The sequence below is a fragment of the Rhododendron vialii genome, chromosome 10a, assembly GCF_030253575.1.
Source record: "Rhododendron vialii isolate Sample 1 chromosome 10a, ASM3025357v1".
Classification (NCBI taxonomy): Eukaryota; Viridiplantae; Streptophyta; class Magnoliopsida; order Ericales; family Ericaceae; genus Rhododendron; species Rhododendron vialii.
The window spans coordinates 19,030,582-19,045,449 of NC_080566.1; the positions used below are offsets into that span (position 1 = coordinate 19,030,582).

General features: G+C 36.4%; 1 long non-coding RNA gene across 1 annotated transcript; it reads left to right on the plus strand.

Annotated features, from left to right (window-relative positions):
- Positions 1–1,057: 1,057 nt before the first annotated feature.
- On the plus strand, positions 1,058–13,005 carry LOC131304289 (uncharacterized). The gene is made up of 6 exons (XR_009192347.1): positions 1,058–1,086; positions 1,195–4,183; positions 5,917–5,978; positions 6,094–6,137; positions 6,430–7,492; positions 9,131–13,005. It is a non-coding gene; the product is annotated as an uncharacterized LOC131304289 (long non-coding RNA).
- Positions 13,006–14,868: the final 1,863 nt, after the last annotated feature.

Consider the following 14,868-nt stretch of genomic DNA (forward strand, 5'->3'; position numbering starts at 1 on the left):
TGGTGACCCAACTACTCTGCGGATTTGAGAATAGACCTGGGTAAAGCCACGGTGACTCTCTTCCGGTTCGACTTAGGGAAAAGACCTGGGGAAAGCCGTGGTGACTCTAAGGGCGATGTTGGTTGTATTGAACGAAGAATTTGGGATATCATTGTAGTGTATGGTGACTTGCGGTAATGGGTTTTGTGTGGGATTTTAACTACGCTATTCTTATTATTATTTGTCGTTCGATTTTTCATTTGGTAGAGTATTTGCCAAAGAGGCATAGATGACCTACCGTAGTGTTACATGTTGAGGAAGACCGGTATAGGCATTCGCATGTTAGGCTATAAACGAAATCTAATTGTAGGGATGTGTTAAACGATGAGACGTGACACGAGAAAAAGAGGGTTAATGCTAGAAATTCCTTGAGTTCTTAGAAGTCTTGAATGTGTAGTGCATTCATATTTGGCTCTAATTGCTGTTGTCTATTGTCGTGATCTCCTTCTTTTCGCACTTGACTTCTCGTATATACATAAAGTTAGCATAGATTTTTCTACTGGGGTAGTGTAGCTCAATCTATCATTTTTCAGGTACAAATCACAGGCTGTGACATGGGTTGCTGTGCTTGCATGTGATCCTACATTTTAAAAGCGACTTCAGAGAGTTAATTTTGCATCTCTTATAAACTTTATCTCTGGATGAAGAAATAGTAATCTTATTATTATTATTATTACAATAACAACAACATAACAGAACTCATCTAGTCCCCAATCATTGGGGGTATGGGCGGGGGATGATTGGAGACAGACCTAACCTTTGGCAATATTATTATTATTATTATTTTTAAATGAAGGATTCCTGTAAACTCTTAACTTTCTTTTAACGTGATTTAGTGGATTTAGGTCGTTGGGCTAAGGATGTAAATTTGGAAATGCTTTGGAGTTTGGAAATGATTTGCGAACAAGGGAAATAGAAATGGCTTTTGGGTAATATTTGTATTATTGTGAGGATTTTTATTTATGGAAAACCTTTAATATTTATGTTGAAAATCGAGGGTGTGACACTCTGGTTTTGTCCAGCTCGCCTCCCTACCTTTCATGCCAAGTATTTCTTACTGATTGTAGATATTTTTGTGTTCACAACTTCCTAGTTCTTAGTTATTTAGTTATTTTTTTTGACAACTTTCTTATATGCTTTCTTAATCAAATTCAGTGCACAAGGGCCGTGGAATGCTGTGATAGCTTATGATGCATGTGTTCGGCTGTGTCTTCATGTGTAGGCAAAGCAATGAATGGAAGCTCCAATGTTCTTGGAAACAAATGTGCACTGTTGCGCAACGCATTTCGGGGAGTTCATTTTTTTTCTTTTTCTTGCTGCTGGTAGGCTATCATTTTGCAATTTCTCCTGATATCTCAAAATATTAGTGCTTCAAGAATATAATAGGGATCGTAGGAAAATAAAACTGTGATTAAAAAGCTGAAAAACTCTTAGGACGTGACATAAGGCATGATAGATTTATAAGCGCACTGATCCATGATAAAAATCTGTTGTGATACAATTGGCCATTGAAGTAAGGCATGATAGTTTGTTGACTATATATGCAGAATTCAAATAACAGGTTTTCTACTTTAAGTTTTTTAAAATACCATCTAAAAATGCATTAATTCCTTGAATCAATAACTCATTGACTATCTTATGAAATGTATAAGATGGTCGGGAAAGGAAATTTACTTCCTATACTTGCGAAGGGATCCTATGTGGGGAGATGTTTATCTGATAGATGTCAATCTCTCGGGGTACATACTAGACTCTTAGGATACTTCACAAGGTTTTTGGAAAGTGTCCACAGGTAATTACTTCTCTTTCCTTGTCTTTGTTAATTGTATGATATCCATGCCTAATGACCAAGCAAATGGCTATCATGAAGAAGTATGCGTCCATACAAAGTAAATTCGATTTGGGCTGATCGGAAATTAACACTTTTTGTATCGTTTTGGAATGAAATATTTTCAACAAATTTAGATTTTGTGCTAAAGTTTTTCGGACTCTTCTTCTGTTGAAGATTAAAGGTCACACACGATCGTTCTTTCCTTTCTCTTGGGCTTTCGTATATTAGTACATAACTTGCTTCTGTTCGACTATTACAGATTTGCTTCTTCCATTCGACTGGTACATAACTTTCTTATATGCTTTCTTAATCAAATTCAGTGCACAATGGCTGTGGAATGCTGTGATTGCTTATGATGCATGTGTTCGGCTGTGCCTTCACGCTTGGGCAAAGCAATGAATGGAAGCTCCCATGTTCTTGGGAAACGAATGTGCACTATTGCGATACACATTTCAGGGAGTTCAATTTCTTCTTTTTCTTTTTCTTGCGGCTAGTATGCTATCATTTTGCAATTTCTCCTAACCTACAAAGAAAATGCAAAACTTTCTTATTCCCGCCGGTTGGGGTTGCTCCTCCCATTGCTACTACACCACCTATAGAAACTTTCACTCCTCCATAGTAGGAATGTAGGATCAATCCAGATGTGCTTAGATAGGTATGGGTAGGACTGCAGGACTATTCCTGACCCTAGATAATTCTATGAATACCACCAGGTTTATGACCACAACGTAGAGTAGTGTAAGGATTTTAGTTTTGATGTACCTTTTCGGAGTAGTTCAAACACCTTGGATTTTGTTACCTCTGTTTGATTGCTTCTTTACATGAGTTTTTCGGAATATTATAAAAACTCATTCGGATGATAGATTCTGAACCTTATTTTAAGGATATTCAAAAAGAAGCCATTCCTAGAGTATGCTGAGTTTAGTTTCCAAATTCTCAAAGCCCTTTTGTCCTCTAAAAGTAAATACACTATGGAAATGATGGGTATTTGCGTTTTCAAAAACTGTTTTCTGAAAACTTATTCCGAAGGTATATTAGTTATCCTGACTATTTTACAGTTGGTTTTTGGGTTTGCATGGTTTTTAATCTATGGATGTTCTTGTTATTATGGCATTATTAGACAATGAAATAGGCCTAATGTGGATCTTGATTGATTGATGAAAAGTTGGTTCCTGTAGTTAACTCATTTTTGCTTTGATTCTTGGCTTACTAAGCCCGTTGAATGCTTATCCACAAGCGCCTAGAAAGGAACGTAGTCTCAAAAGGTGGCTTACATTTTGCCACGATTGGATGAAAATGCCCCTGGCTTTGCACACTAGAACGCCGAATTCACACTTCTTCGGTTTTGGGCGTTTTGGTAGTTTCACGCTTTATAGTGGGGGGCTGCAACCACTATTTAGGTTATTTACAAATTACTTTAACGGGTTTTCGGATTTTTGAGGTTTTCTCTCTGTGTCCTCTTTTTTGCACACTATTTTGTCCTTTAGTGCTGCTGGGTCGGAGGGATTTTTGGTAAAATAGTAGGCCCCCTTTGCACCTTAGCCCAATTTCCGGCGGTTCGGTGGAAAATTGCTTTTGCTCTCTCTCTCTCTCTCTCTCTCTCAGTAGTACGTGAGGTAGATCAGATCACCACAATTCACACCATCTCCTCTCTCTCTCTCCCCTATCTGCAAACGGATGTCTGAAGAAGACCACACCGTCTATGGCAAAGAAGACCTCAATGAAGACGATGACGACACACACATGCGTGCTCTGATTGGTTCGACTGGGTCTTGACGGTGGTCGGATCGCTGGCCGCCGCCTCTCACGGCACTGCACTGGTGCACTGCCATCTGGATACGTGAGATGTTACACAGTTGAAGATTTTCGAAGTGCTGCTGAAGATTTACATGTTGTGAACCGCATTCATAAGATGCACAGTATATCTTAGTTTAAGTTTAATTTCATTTGGGTATTTGTCTGTTTCGTCCATTTCACTTCAATTTCAACCCAATTTTGACTTCAATCTTTTGTGATACTCGTGGATATGTTCCAAGGCTTTGGTTTGATTCAGTTTCTGCAAATTGCTTTTAGGTGGTGTAAAACTGAGACAATGGCTAGATCGGTTGTTTGTGTTATTGTTGATGAGGTTTGGTTTCCTTCTTTCTTTCCTTTGTTTCATTCACCCTCTTAATAGGTTTTTTTTGGAGAGTGATGAGAAGCGCAAGTCATTCAGCTGGAGAAGGAGGTTCCGTGATGAGAAAGATATTGACTCAATCAGTGACCGTCATGAGCATTTCAATAAGACCAATATGGTGTCCACCTATTCAGAAGGTCAGGTTGGCTGATTTGTCCCTTTTCTCAATTGTGTGTCACAGTATTTGCTTTAGGTATTGTTTTTCTTTCTTCTTATTGTTATGAGTAGGGTAGGTAGATAGTTGAACTTTCTTGCTGAGAAACGTAACTAGCTTCCATTTTACTTCTTCCAAGCTTTGGGGTCATCTTTACCTTTGCCGACATTGTTGGTTTTGAGAGACTATCTGACAATTTGACTCGTATTGGTAGTGTAATTTAATATTTTTTATTCATTCGGTTATATTGCTGGGTTTGGATTAAAATAGTTAGTTTCTCTTTGTTTTAGAGCATCTCTAGTGGTGGTGTTAAAATTTTTGTGTTATATCACATAAAGTGTATAAGGTGTGTCCCTATTTTTGTTTGTTAAGAGTGCATAAATTCAGAAAATGAAAGTGTGTTCTAGCGGTGTAGTTAAGATGTGTGATAGGGTGAGTTAAAGAATATAAAAATAATATTCTCTCTCTACCCTCTCTATCTCTCTCTTCCACATCCCTCTCTCTCTCTCTTGTCTCTCCTCATTTGCTGTCAATGCCAGCCTTTGGCAGAGAAGGCTGCACTTCTCTCTCTTCTCCCTTGTGCGTTTAAGGTTTAGCTACAGTTAGAACACCTGCAAGTGAACGACTGCCTGATTTGCCCAATTAGCAATGTACCAACTAACTCTACCACTAGATGCAAATTTATTTTGTTTGTTAACTCAGTTAACTTCTGAGCAAATATACCTCTTTAACTCTATCACCAGAGATGCCCTTAGCTTACCATGAAGACTTTTAGGCTATCTCAATTTTGACGGGCCAAAACATTTTGGCAATGTGTAAACAATATTTTGATAATGGTGCGACCCATGCTTTTTATTATTCTTTATTTCCAGACATGCAAGTAAAAGAACCTCGAAACTAGTTTCAGCACTTTTTGCCTCTTTCTGGTCCTATTTTTATTGCAGTTGTCTTGTATGATTTGCAGCAAAAACTCTACTCTGTACTCTAAACTACAACTGCCGAAACCGACTTTGAAACTTTCAGCTTATTTAATCTTTTGCTCTCTATAATTTCCATCCCTATGTGATCAACTTTCAGGCTTTTTAGTCCTATCTCTCATACAAATTACTCCACTCTAAATAAAAACCTATTATAACATGACAGGCACAAGACTTCGCGTGCTAGCACGTGTGATTCACATAGTTTAAAGACTAAAAATGTTGAAGCCAATTGAATGGCTTGCCAAAATTTTCCCGATTTTTTCAATTTTAGCCCTTCAATTGGCAGCCCTCTTCTTTGCCATGAGTGAACCACAGATTTTTTCTTGTGAACCACATATGGCCACGTAGGGATTGGAAAGAACCAAGTTTTTTTTGTTCCAATTTTTCCTCTCTCTCGTCTCTCACACGCAGCTAGAGAGGGTTTTACTGTTCAGCCTAAAATGGCAATTGCTCTCATCTTCTCTGCCTTCCCTCTTTGCCGCCGACTTCCACTGCCTCTCTCCGTAGACCATGGCCGCGGCTACGTGACTGATACGTCCTCGTCTCTTGATTATTCAAACCCTAACTGATCTTCATCAAAACCCTAACCGATCAACAAGATTTTGCTGGTTTGTATTCAATCCCTAATATACTTTTGGGGTTTTGGATTTTACGGAGTATACCTACTCCTATTATTTTTCTACTATGCAATTTTTTCCCTCCTTTCTTCTTTCATCGTTTTTCTTTTGTACAATAGTCTCTCTCACTCGTCTCGGACTATCGACGGCCTCATTCAGAACCCTCTCTGAAGAATGGAAGGTGAAATTTACAAATCTATATGCCTTTTTGGGTAGTGTTTATCCAAATATCTTGCCAAGATATGCTCACAGAGCCGCTAACCATGATTTGGCTGTTTTCTGTTGCTTTTTTACAGTTATTGTGAGATCTCACTTTCATATTCAAGACGGCATCCAGAAGGTAGTGTTTTTTGTTTTGTGTACCAATTGATGTAGATGTCGCTCTCTTACAGCTATTCTCTTATCATGATTAGTTGGTATGAGTTTTGAGATTTTTCAAGTTCGATAGGTAGTTTTTGGTGATATTTGTTTGTTATAGTTTTATTGGTGATATGTTTTTTCTAGCTTTTGTGTGTAAATGGTAGACCATAATAAGGATTGTAAATTTTTTTGCCTTGTGATATTTGATAGTCTTGCGGGGACTGTTTTAGTGATTCTTGATTCTTTTCCTATTTCTTATTTCGTTCATGTAGGACTGTTGAGTCGTGTTTGCTTGTTGGAGCTCCGGCAATAAGTAAGGGAATGCTTCTCACAGTTATAGAGTTAATTACTCTTTATGTTTTGTGTTTTGATTACTTTTGTAGGTTTTGGGTGATCTGAACTCCTAAAAAACGTGGATGAGCTATACTTTTGTGTGTGGTTTTGCCAGGATGTTCTCCTAGAAACTGTTTGTATTAAACCCTGAAACATGACGTACTCTGTTAATTTGGACTTTTTTTTTTATCAGCCTCTGTTTAATTATGACTTAGGAGTAAATGAGGTTCTTTGTTTCTGATCAGGTTTGTAGTAGCTTACACCCGACAGAAATCTCTGAATGGACGCTTTTGACCAGCCCATAGGAAAAGAAAAAAAAGGTTTGCAAGACCTTAAAAATTTCCAGTGCTTGATTCCTAAGGAAAAGAATCATATGCTTGATTCCTCATTTAAAGAAATTGCCATTTGAATTTTCTTTTCCCTTTTTTGCCTCAACAATTCTTTGATCCAAACATCATATAGCAATTTGCCAAACCTTTTTCTTCATGTCCTGCATCTAACAAAATTGGACAGCCAGTTTTTGGGCTGTGAGAAAGAAGCATGACTGTAAATAGCGGAACTGCTCAATACTTTGCTCAAATTTTCCAACATCAAAACATGACTCCATAGGGTAAGCTTTGAAATTTGCAAGGACTCAACATGCCAATAAAATTAGTGTGACGTTTTGTCAGGTTTTAATGGTTGAGTACACACCAATGCGTTGTAGCATTATGAGATTCTCAGACTTTTCTTTGCATTTTTAGCTAGATTTACTTTCCCGATTCTCTATTTCTTGGTGTTGCATTTTTAGAAAATATGTGGCAACTCTCTTTTAGCAAATATGTGATAACTTTCTTGATTCTCTATTTCATGCGTCATCTCTCGAGAATCCTCTTTGTTCATGCGTTGTTTTTGGGTGTTTTTAGGCTTAGTCAAATTTATTCTAGTTTACATGAGGCTGGACTCTACGAGTTTGCTTGTCTTCAAAACTCAATTCAGACACGGATTCGACTGCATGATAAGGTGAGAGATAGTAGGTGTAAGAATGGTAAAGATTACATTTTTTGGATTATAAAATTTATAGTCTTGTTACTCTACATGTTGTTTGGAGAGAGAGAGAGAGAGAGAGAGAGAGAGAGAGAGAGAGAGAGAGAGAGAGAGAGAGAGAGAGAGAGAGAGAGAGAGAGTACTTATTTTTTAACAGAAGAAGCACGATATGTATCTATGGTGATATCAAGTCAACTAAGTTGACGTCCTGTTAACGTTGGAGAGCTTTAAGATGGTGCTTTATGAAAATGTTTGCTACACTTGTTGAAGGACAACAATAGTTTAAAAAATGTAGCACACATGAGACAATGTCAGAGTTGTAGATGCTTATAGAAAAGTAGGGCAATTGAGCAGCACTTCAGAACAACGTTGAGAGAGAGTAGGGCAATTGAGCAGCACTTCAGAACAACGTTGAGAGAGAGAGAGAGAGAGAGAGAGAGAGAGAGAGAGAGTACTTATTTTTTAACAGAAGAAGCACTATATGTATCTACGGTGATATTAGGGCAATTGAGCAGCACTTTAGAACGTTAAAAGACAATGTCGTGAAAAGTTGTGGAAGTTGCAAATGCATTGAAATTGTGTTATGAGATGTCACATGGGTCATCAGGATTTGCGTTTAAGAATCTTGTAAGGATAGTTTGATAAACTGGTACATTGTGCAATAACTTCTTTCTTTTCACTCGTAAAACTTTCCTAATTTTTTGCACTCGTATGCCGCCACCGCTACTCTTTTATGAATTAACTTGGTGTTTTCTTCATTTCTTGGCTTCTGAGATCTATCTTTATAGTTAGAAATTGGCAATATTAGTTGAGTTGTGCTGGTGGTTTTGTTCTGAATTCTACTCTTTTTCTTTTGTTGTCTTTGTTGATGCACTAGCCTTGTCTTTAGTAGCTAGTCGAATGGTTTTTTGGATCTTGTTTTGAGATTCCTTTAATTGTTCCCTTGCTGTATTATGTGTTTGTGCTGTGATTGGATGAATGGCTTGCATTATCCTTCGAGGTTGTTGGGTACATTCTCTTCACAAAAGTGTTTCCAAGGTATATATATCTCTTGGTTTTCGGACTCTTCTTCTGTTGAAGTTAAAAGGTCACACATGATTGTTCTTTCCTTTCTCTTGGGCTTTCGTATATTAGTACATAACCTGCTTCTATTGGACAATTACAGATTTAGTTCCTCCATTAACACACAATTGCAACCCCCCCCAAAAAAAAGAAAAAAGAAAAATAAAAATAAATACATAAAAAAAGAAAAAGAAAAAAAGAAGGGAAAAGAAAGTATCCAACAAATTTGGAGGTTTCACATGCTACTAATGATGAAATTCCTAGTGCATCTCCTTTTTGTGGTTCAGTTGGAGAAATCAGGCCCTAGGTTGAACCACAGGATAGTACTGGACTAAAGAAGTGTGACCTCCTGAGGCTTGTAAAATATTGTGCTGGTTTTTCGCTGGTTTTTCTTTTCAGTTGCTACCATATTTTGTTATTCTTGTGCACGGTTTTAAGAGTTAGTTTCTGGAATATAACAAAAAGCAAGACCCATGCTTTGAGTTGTTTCATGCTTTTATAACTGAATTTATTTGATAAAGGTTGGACTTAGGCATTTTGTTTGTATTATAGGAGTGCTGCACCTTCTGGTTTTGTCCTAGCTTGCCTCCCTAACTTTTATGCCAGGTATTTCTTGTTGATTGTAAATTGTTTTGTGTTCATGACTTCCTAGATCTTGGTTATTTTTTCTTTTGACAACTTTCTTATATGTTTTCTAAATCAAATTCCGTGCACCTGCTGTGATTGCTTATGATGCATGTGTTCGGCTGTGCCTTCACTCATTGGCAAAGCAATGCATGGAAGCTCCCATGTTCTTGGAAAATGAATGTGCACTATTACACAATGGATTTAGGGGAGTTATGTTTTTTTCTTTTTCTTGCTGCCAGTATGCTATCATTTTGCAATTTTTCCTGATATATCATAATATTAGTGTTTCAAGAACCGCAGACAGTATAATAGGGATCATAGCAATAACTAAAACAGTAGTTCTTCATGGAGCAGAACTATTGTTTGAATAAGTTTCACGATTTTAGGACGAGTGATATGGCTAAGGTAGTTTGAAGTTATTTTGATTCTTTTTGAGAGAAGCATATTCTTCAGAACTACTAATCATTTACGTGAGTATTATGTCCAACCTTTACGTTCATCTCACACGTATTCCAGTTTTGAACTTACCATATGGGCTATTACATATGTTTTAAACTCTAATTCCCTTAGAGCAAATTAGCTGCGGAGGAAATTTCACTTGATATAGAGTTTTGAATCCATAAGGTGCTAGTTATTATATCTAATATTGTGCAGAAGTCAATGTTTGTGTACTGTACAATTCCGATTTTAGTGTGATGTATCGTCAAGTTTTAATGGCCGAGTACACACCAATGCGTTGTAGCATTATGAGCTTCTCAGACTTTTCTTTGCATTTTTAGCTAGATTTACTTTCTAGATTCTCTATTTCTTGGTGTTGCATTTTTAGCAAATATGTGGCGAGTCTCTTTTAGCAAAGACGTGACAACTTTCTTGATTCTCTATTTCATGCGTCATATCTCTCGAATCCTCTTTGTTCATGCATCGTTTTTGGGTGTTTTTAGGCTTAGTAAAATTTATTCTAGTCTACATGAGGCTGGACTCTATGAGTTTGCTTGTCTCCAAAACCGAATTCAGACACGGATTCGATTGCATGATAAGGTGAGAGAAAGTAGGAGTAACGTAACGCCCCAATTTTTCTAGGAATTTCAGAAGCATTAATCAAAAAATACACTGTATTTATACATTTCCAGGCCCCTAATCTCTCCACAAACAAATTACATCACCAAAATAAATAAAAGTCGCCAACTAAATAATCCTCTAGATACTCCAAAATGTTAACTCTTCCCAGACATCTCCAAATATTCCTTAAATGCTTCGATTCAATTTCCACTAATCCGTCTCCACGCCTGCAAAAATAAATTATCTGGGAAGTATACGATACAACAGTATAACAGTGCTCATATTCAAGTGGAATCAATAAAACGATTATCGACCACCAAGGTGAAGCCAACAATGACACAGGACCTCATACCACGTTCAGCTCAGTACATGATCAGTGACCCTCCCCAATACATTCCTCTCCTAGCCTACCTTGGTTATCCAGTTATGGACAAGCTATTGGTAAGGTCACTCGATCCCTGTTCTAAACCGTTCTATAGCACTTGGCCAATAATATCATAATCAATCAACAATGGCTTATCTACTTATTTGGTCCTTACAAAATATGCTCGATTTCAATTTCGTCCTCACAAAATTTTTTGTTTCAATTTACCCTTCTAGTTTCTAACCAATTTCAATGCTACCCTTCCCGTCAAACTTGGACAGAAAATGTCTAAGGGGCTAACGGATTAGGTGATGTGGATTATGGGACCCTCAAAGTCTCAAACCCACCGAATAAAAACCTCAAGACTAAGAGCATCCGTAGTGGAATAACCAAAATCATTAGCAATGTTCCCTAAAAAAAGTGCTCACAGTGACATAACTAAACTTAACAACCTCTTATGCCTTGTTCGGTTGTGGGTTTGAAACATTTTTGGGTTTGGTTTTTTGGTAATGAAGAGAGAGATAGAGAGAGAAATGAGATTAATGATTGGATATAGGGATAATGAGTGGAGAGTGAAAAGAAAGTAATGATTGGAAATATAGGTAATGAGTGGATTTGGGTTTGGAAATTTTTTTCCAAACCCACATCCAAACAAGGGTTAGCAACTCATCAAATTTTGGCCTTTGGATAATCAAAACTAGCAACTTTTTGCCAATAACCAAAACCTTCTCTCTCTCTATCTCTCTCTCAACAATGTTTCTAAGAAAAATCTTTTGAAAAGAAGTTTTTTTTTTTTTACAAAAACAGTTAAACCGTTTTTCAAATTTTTCAAAAACTGTTATTTAAAAAAAAAAAACTGTCTTTTTTTCAAAAACTTTTTTGGAAAAGTGTTTTTCAAAATAAAAGTTTTCAAAAAACTATTTTCTATTTCTAATAACATGCTTTTCTTAGTTTGAAAACTATTTAAAAAAAAATGTTTTATATTTTTATAGGTTGAAAAGGTGATGTGGTGATTATTCAATGTTAGATTATGCCACTGTGGATATCTACATTGCTAACCTTAGCAACCCCTTAAATGGATAATCAAAAGGTGATGTGGCAATTTTTAATTATCCAATTTTGATTAGTCCACTGTGGATATGCTCTAAAAACCCTTTTTTTTTCCTTCTTCTTTTACACATCTTTCCCCACATGCAAAACTAAAAACCCTAAATGCGAATAACATTTCCCAATCTTTTCTGCCCCAGATCTCTTCTCCCCCTAAATGCACCTCTGTATCTTCTACCTCATACTAAAAACCTCGGATTTATCAAAATTGATTTTTTTCCCCGCAATATACACCTCTGTCTTTTTTTATTCTCTAGTTCTTTTTTTCTTTCTACATGTACCAACTGAAGCTATGAATTTCATTATGCTTGAACTTGTCTATTTAACAAACTGTCCGCAAAACCTACGCGCATATAGGAAATTTATGTATTCGAATTTTGATCTAATGAGTAATCATCCCAAAGTATTCGAACTGGTTTAGAGAAATGTTAGGTATACTTCCATTTGAACAAGACACAAACAAACCAAATAGAAACATACAAATTGAGTGTGTGAAGCAGGGCTAATTAATTTAGGGACGAAAAGTTATCAAATTTTCGTTAACCTAACAATTTTTCTAGGCAACCAAACGTAACCGGAAAAAGTGAAAATTGGGCCTAGTTCCTCCACCCCCCCGCCCCCCCCCCCAAAAAAAAAAAGTAAGGCTTTTTTACGACTTTTACCCTCTTTTTTACTTTTTTGATTCCTCTAGTTGAAAACAATTTAACATTCCACAAAATTTTAACGCAAAATTCTCAAGTGTGGAAAATATTTGAATAAGGGGAAAAAAAAACCTCCAACTTTTATTGGAAAACTAGGCTTTATGGTCACAAGGAAAATCTAAAAATCTCCTAACTATCATTGCACCTCGTCAATGAAATAAATTTCAAAGATAAGTAATCGAATTCATTCCTCTCTAAAAAAAATGGGAAAAAGCCATAGTAATTTAAAATTACTCCCAATTTTTTTTAACACCGATCGACCATATAATCCAGTGTAGAATCATGCGGAGGTGTTCTTCGGTGGGTTTGGGGGGGAATGATTTTGGGGATTTAGGTTTTAGGGTTTTTAGTGTTACAGGTGGGGACGTGTAAAAGAAAAGAAGGGTTTTTAGTTTTAGGTTTTCATTCGGTGGGTTTGAGACTTTGAAGGTCCCATAATCCACAATCCACATCACCTAATCCGTTAGCCCCTTAGGCATTTTCCGTTAAGTTTGACGGAAAGGGTAACATTGAAATCGGTTAAAAACTAGAAGGGTAAAATTGAAACCAAAAATTTTATGAGGACGAAATTGAAACCGAACCTATTTTGTAAGGACCAAATAAGTAGATAAGCCATCAACAATTATTCCACTTTTCAACAACTTTCAATAGAATTGATCAAATATCATTAGATAATCAATAGGAGTACAAGATAAGAATGAAGAAATGATTCCAGAAGGGGAAAGCATATTGTATACTTCTTGGATTACCTCAAAATGTGTTCAGCCGTTACACCTACGGATTACATCATCATGATCGATCCCTTAAAACTTTTCCTCCTTTGAACTAAATACACCACTGACCCACCAATATCCACCATCAAAAGCAATGAAGCATCACTAGCTATTTATAAAATAAACTCTCAAGCCTTTCTTCTTTTTCCCTCCTTTGCCGAATTCTTCCCCTCTCCTTTTGCTCTCTCTAAACTCAAACAATTAGAACAAACAAGTGAAGAATGAAGTGAGGTGTGAGGATTGACGGAAGAAAGCCTTGTATTTATAGGCAAGGAGCTCCCTCTCTCAATCGGCCCTCTCTAATTCAAGGGATCTCATAGTACAAAACTTAAATGGAAAATCTACCAAAATCTATAGCAAATCTTAGAGTTTTTAGGTTTAGAGCTTGGGTTTTTATGATTTTTGTAAGTAAATCAATAGGTACAAGATTTGCATGAGCTAGCACAATCTTACAACTCACCCCTCTCCATCTCTCTCTCAGCTCTACTATCTCTCTTTCTCTTTGTTATTAAATCTTTCCTAATTCAAGGGATTTGAAGTACAACTATATAATGAAAATCCTCCTAAAAATTTAATGACAACTTAGGGTTTAAAGAGCTAACATCTAGGGTTTTTAATAGAGTTGTGCAATAATAAATCTTAAGGTATAAGACTTTTAGGAAAACAAAATCTACAACTCTAACTCTCTTCCCCTCCCTTTATCTCTCGGCTACACACACACACACACACTAGTTTAGGTTTATTCTTGCACTAGTTTAGGACTCTAGGTTAGGTCTTTAAATGAAACGAGAAAATGGTACAAGTGTTGGGGTTAAATTTATGAAGGAAGATCACCTAAGTACAAGGAGATCCATGGTACATGATTTCATGGGATTTTACTTGTAAGGGAAAATCTATATCTATATCAAATCTCTCCCAATCTATATCCCTCAAGATCTCTCCCACATTAAAGTGAATAATATTCCTAGGGCAAGTCTAAGTCTAAACTTAGAGGGCAAGGCATTTCTCTCCTAGATTCACTCATATTTTTCCTAGATTTTTAGGATCATGAACCTAAGGCTAGGGTTTTATTATAATAATTAACTAAACAATTTGATAGAACAATTCAATAAAATGTTTAATTTTATTCAAAAAAAATTTTGGCTGACAATTTGGGTCGTTACAAGTAAGAATGGTAAAGATTACATTTTCTAGATTATAAAAATTTACTGTCTTGTTACTCTACACGTTGTTTGGAGAGGGAGAGTAATTATTTTTAACAAAAGAAGCACTAAATGTATCTACGGAGACATCAAGTCAACTAAGCTGACGTCCTATTAACGTTGGAGAGCTTTAAGATGGTGCTTTACGAAAATATTTGTGACACTTGCTGAAGGACAATAGTAGTTTAAAAAATCGTAGCACACATGAGACAATGTCAAGGTTGTGGATGTTTATTGAAAAGTAGGGCAATTGAGTAGCATTTTAGAACAACGTTAAAAGACAACAAAGTGAAAAGTAGTGGAAGTTGGAAATGCAATGAAATTGTGTTAAGAGATGTCACATGGGTCATCTGGACCTGCGGAGCTTCATTTTAAGAAACTTGCAAGGATAGTTTAATAAATTGTTACATCGTGCAATAACTTTTTTTTTGTCACTCGTAAAACTTTACTAATCGTA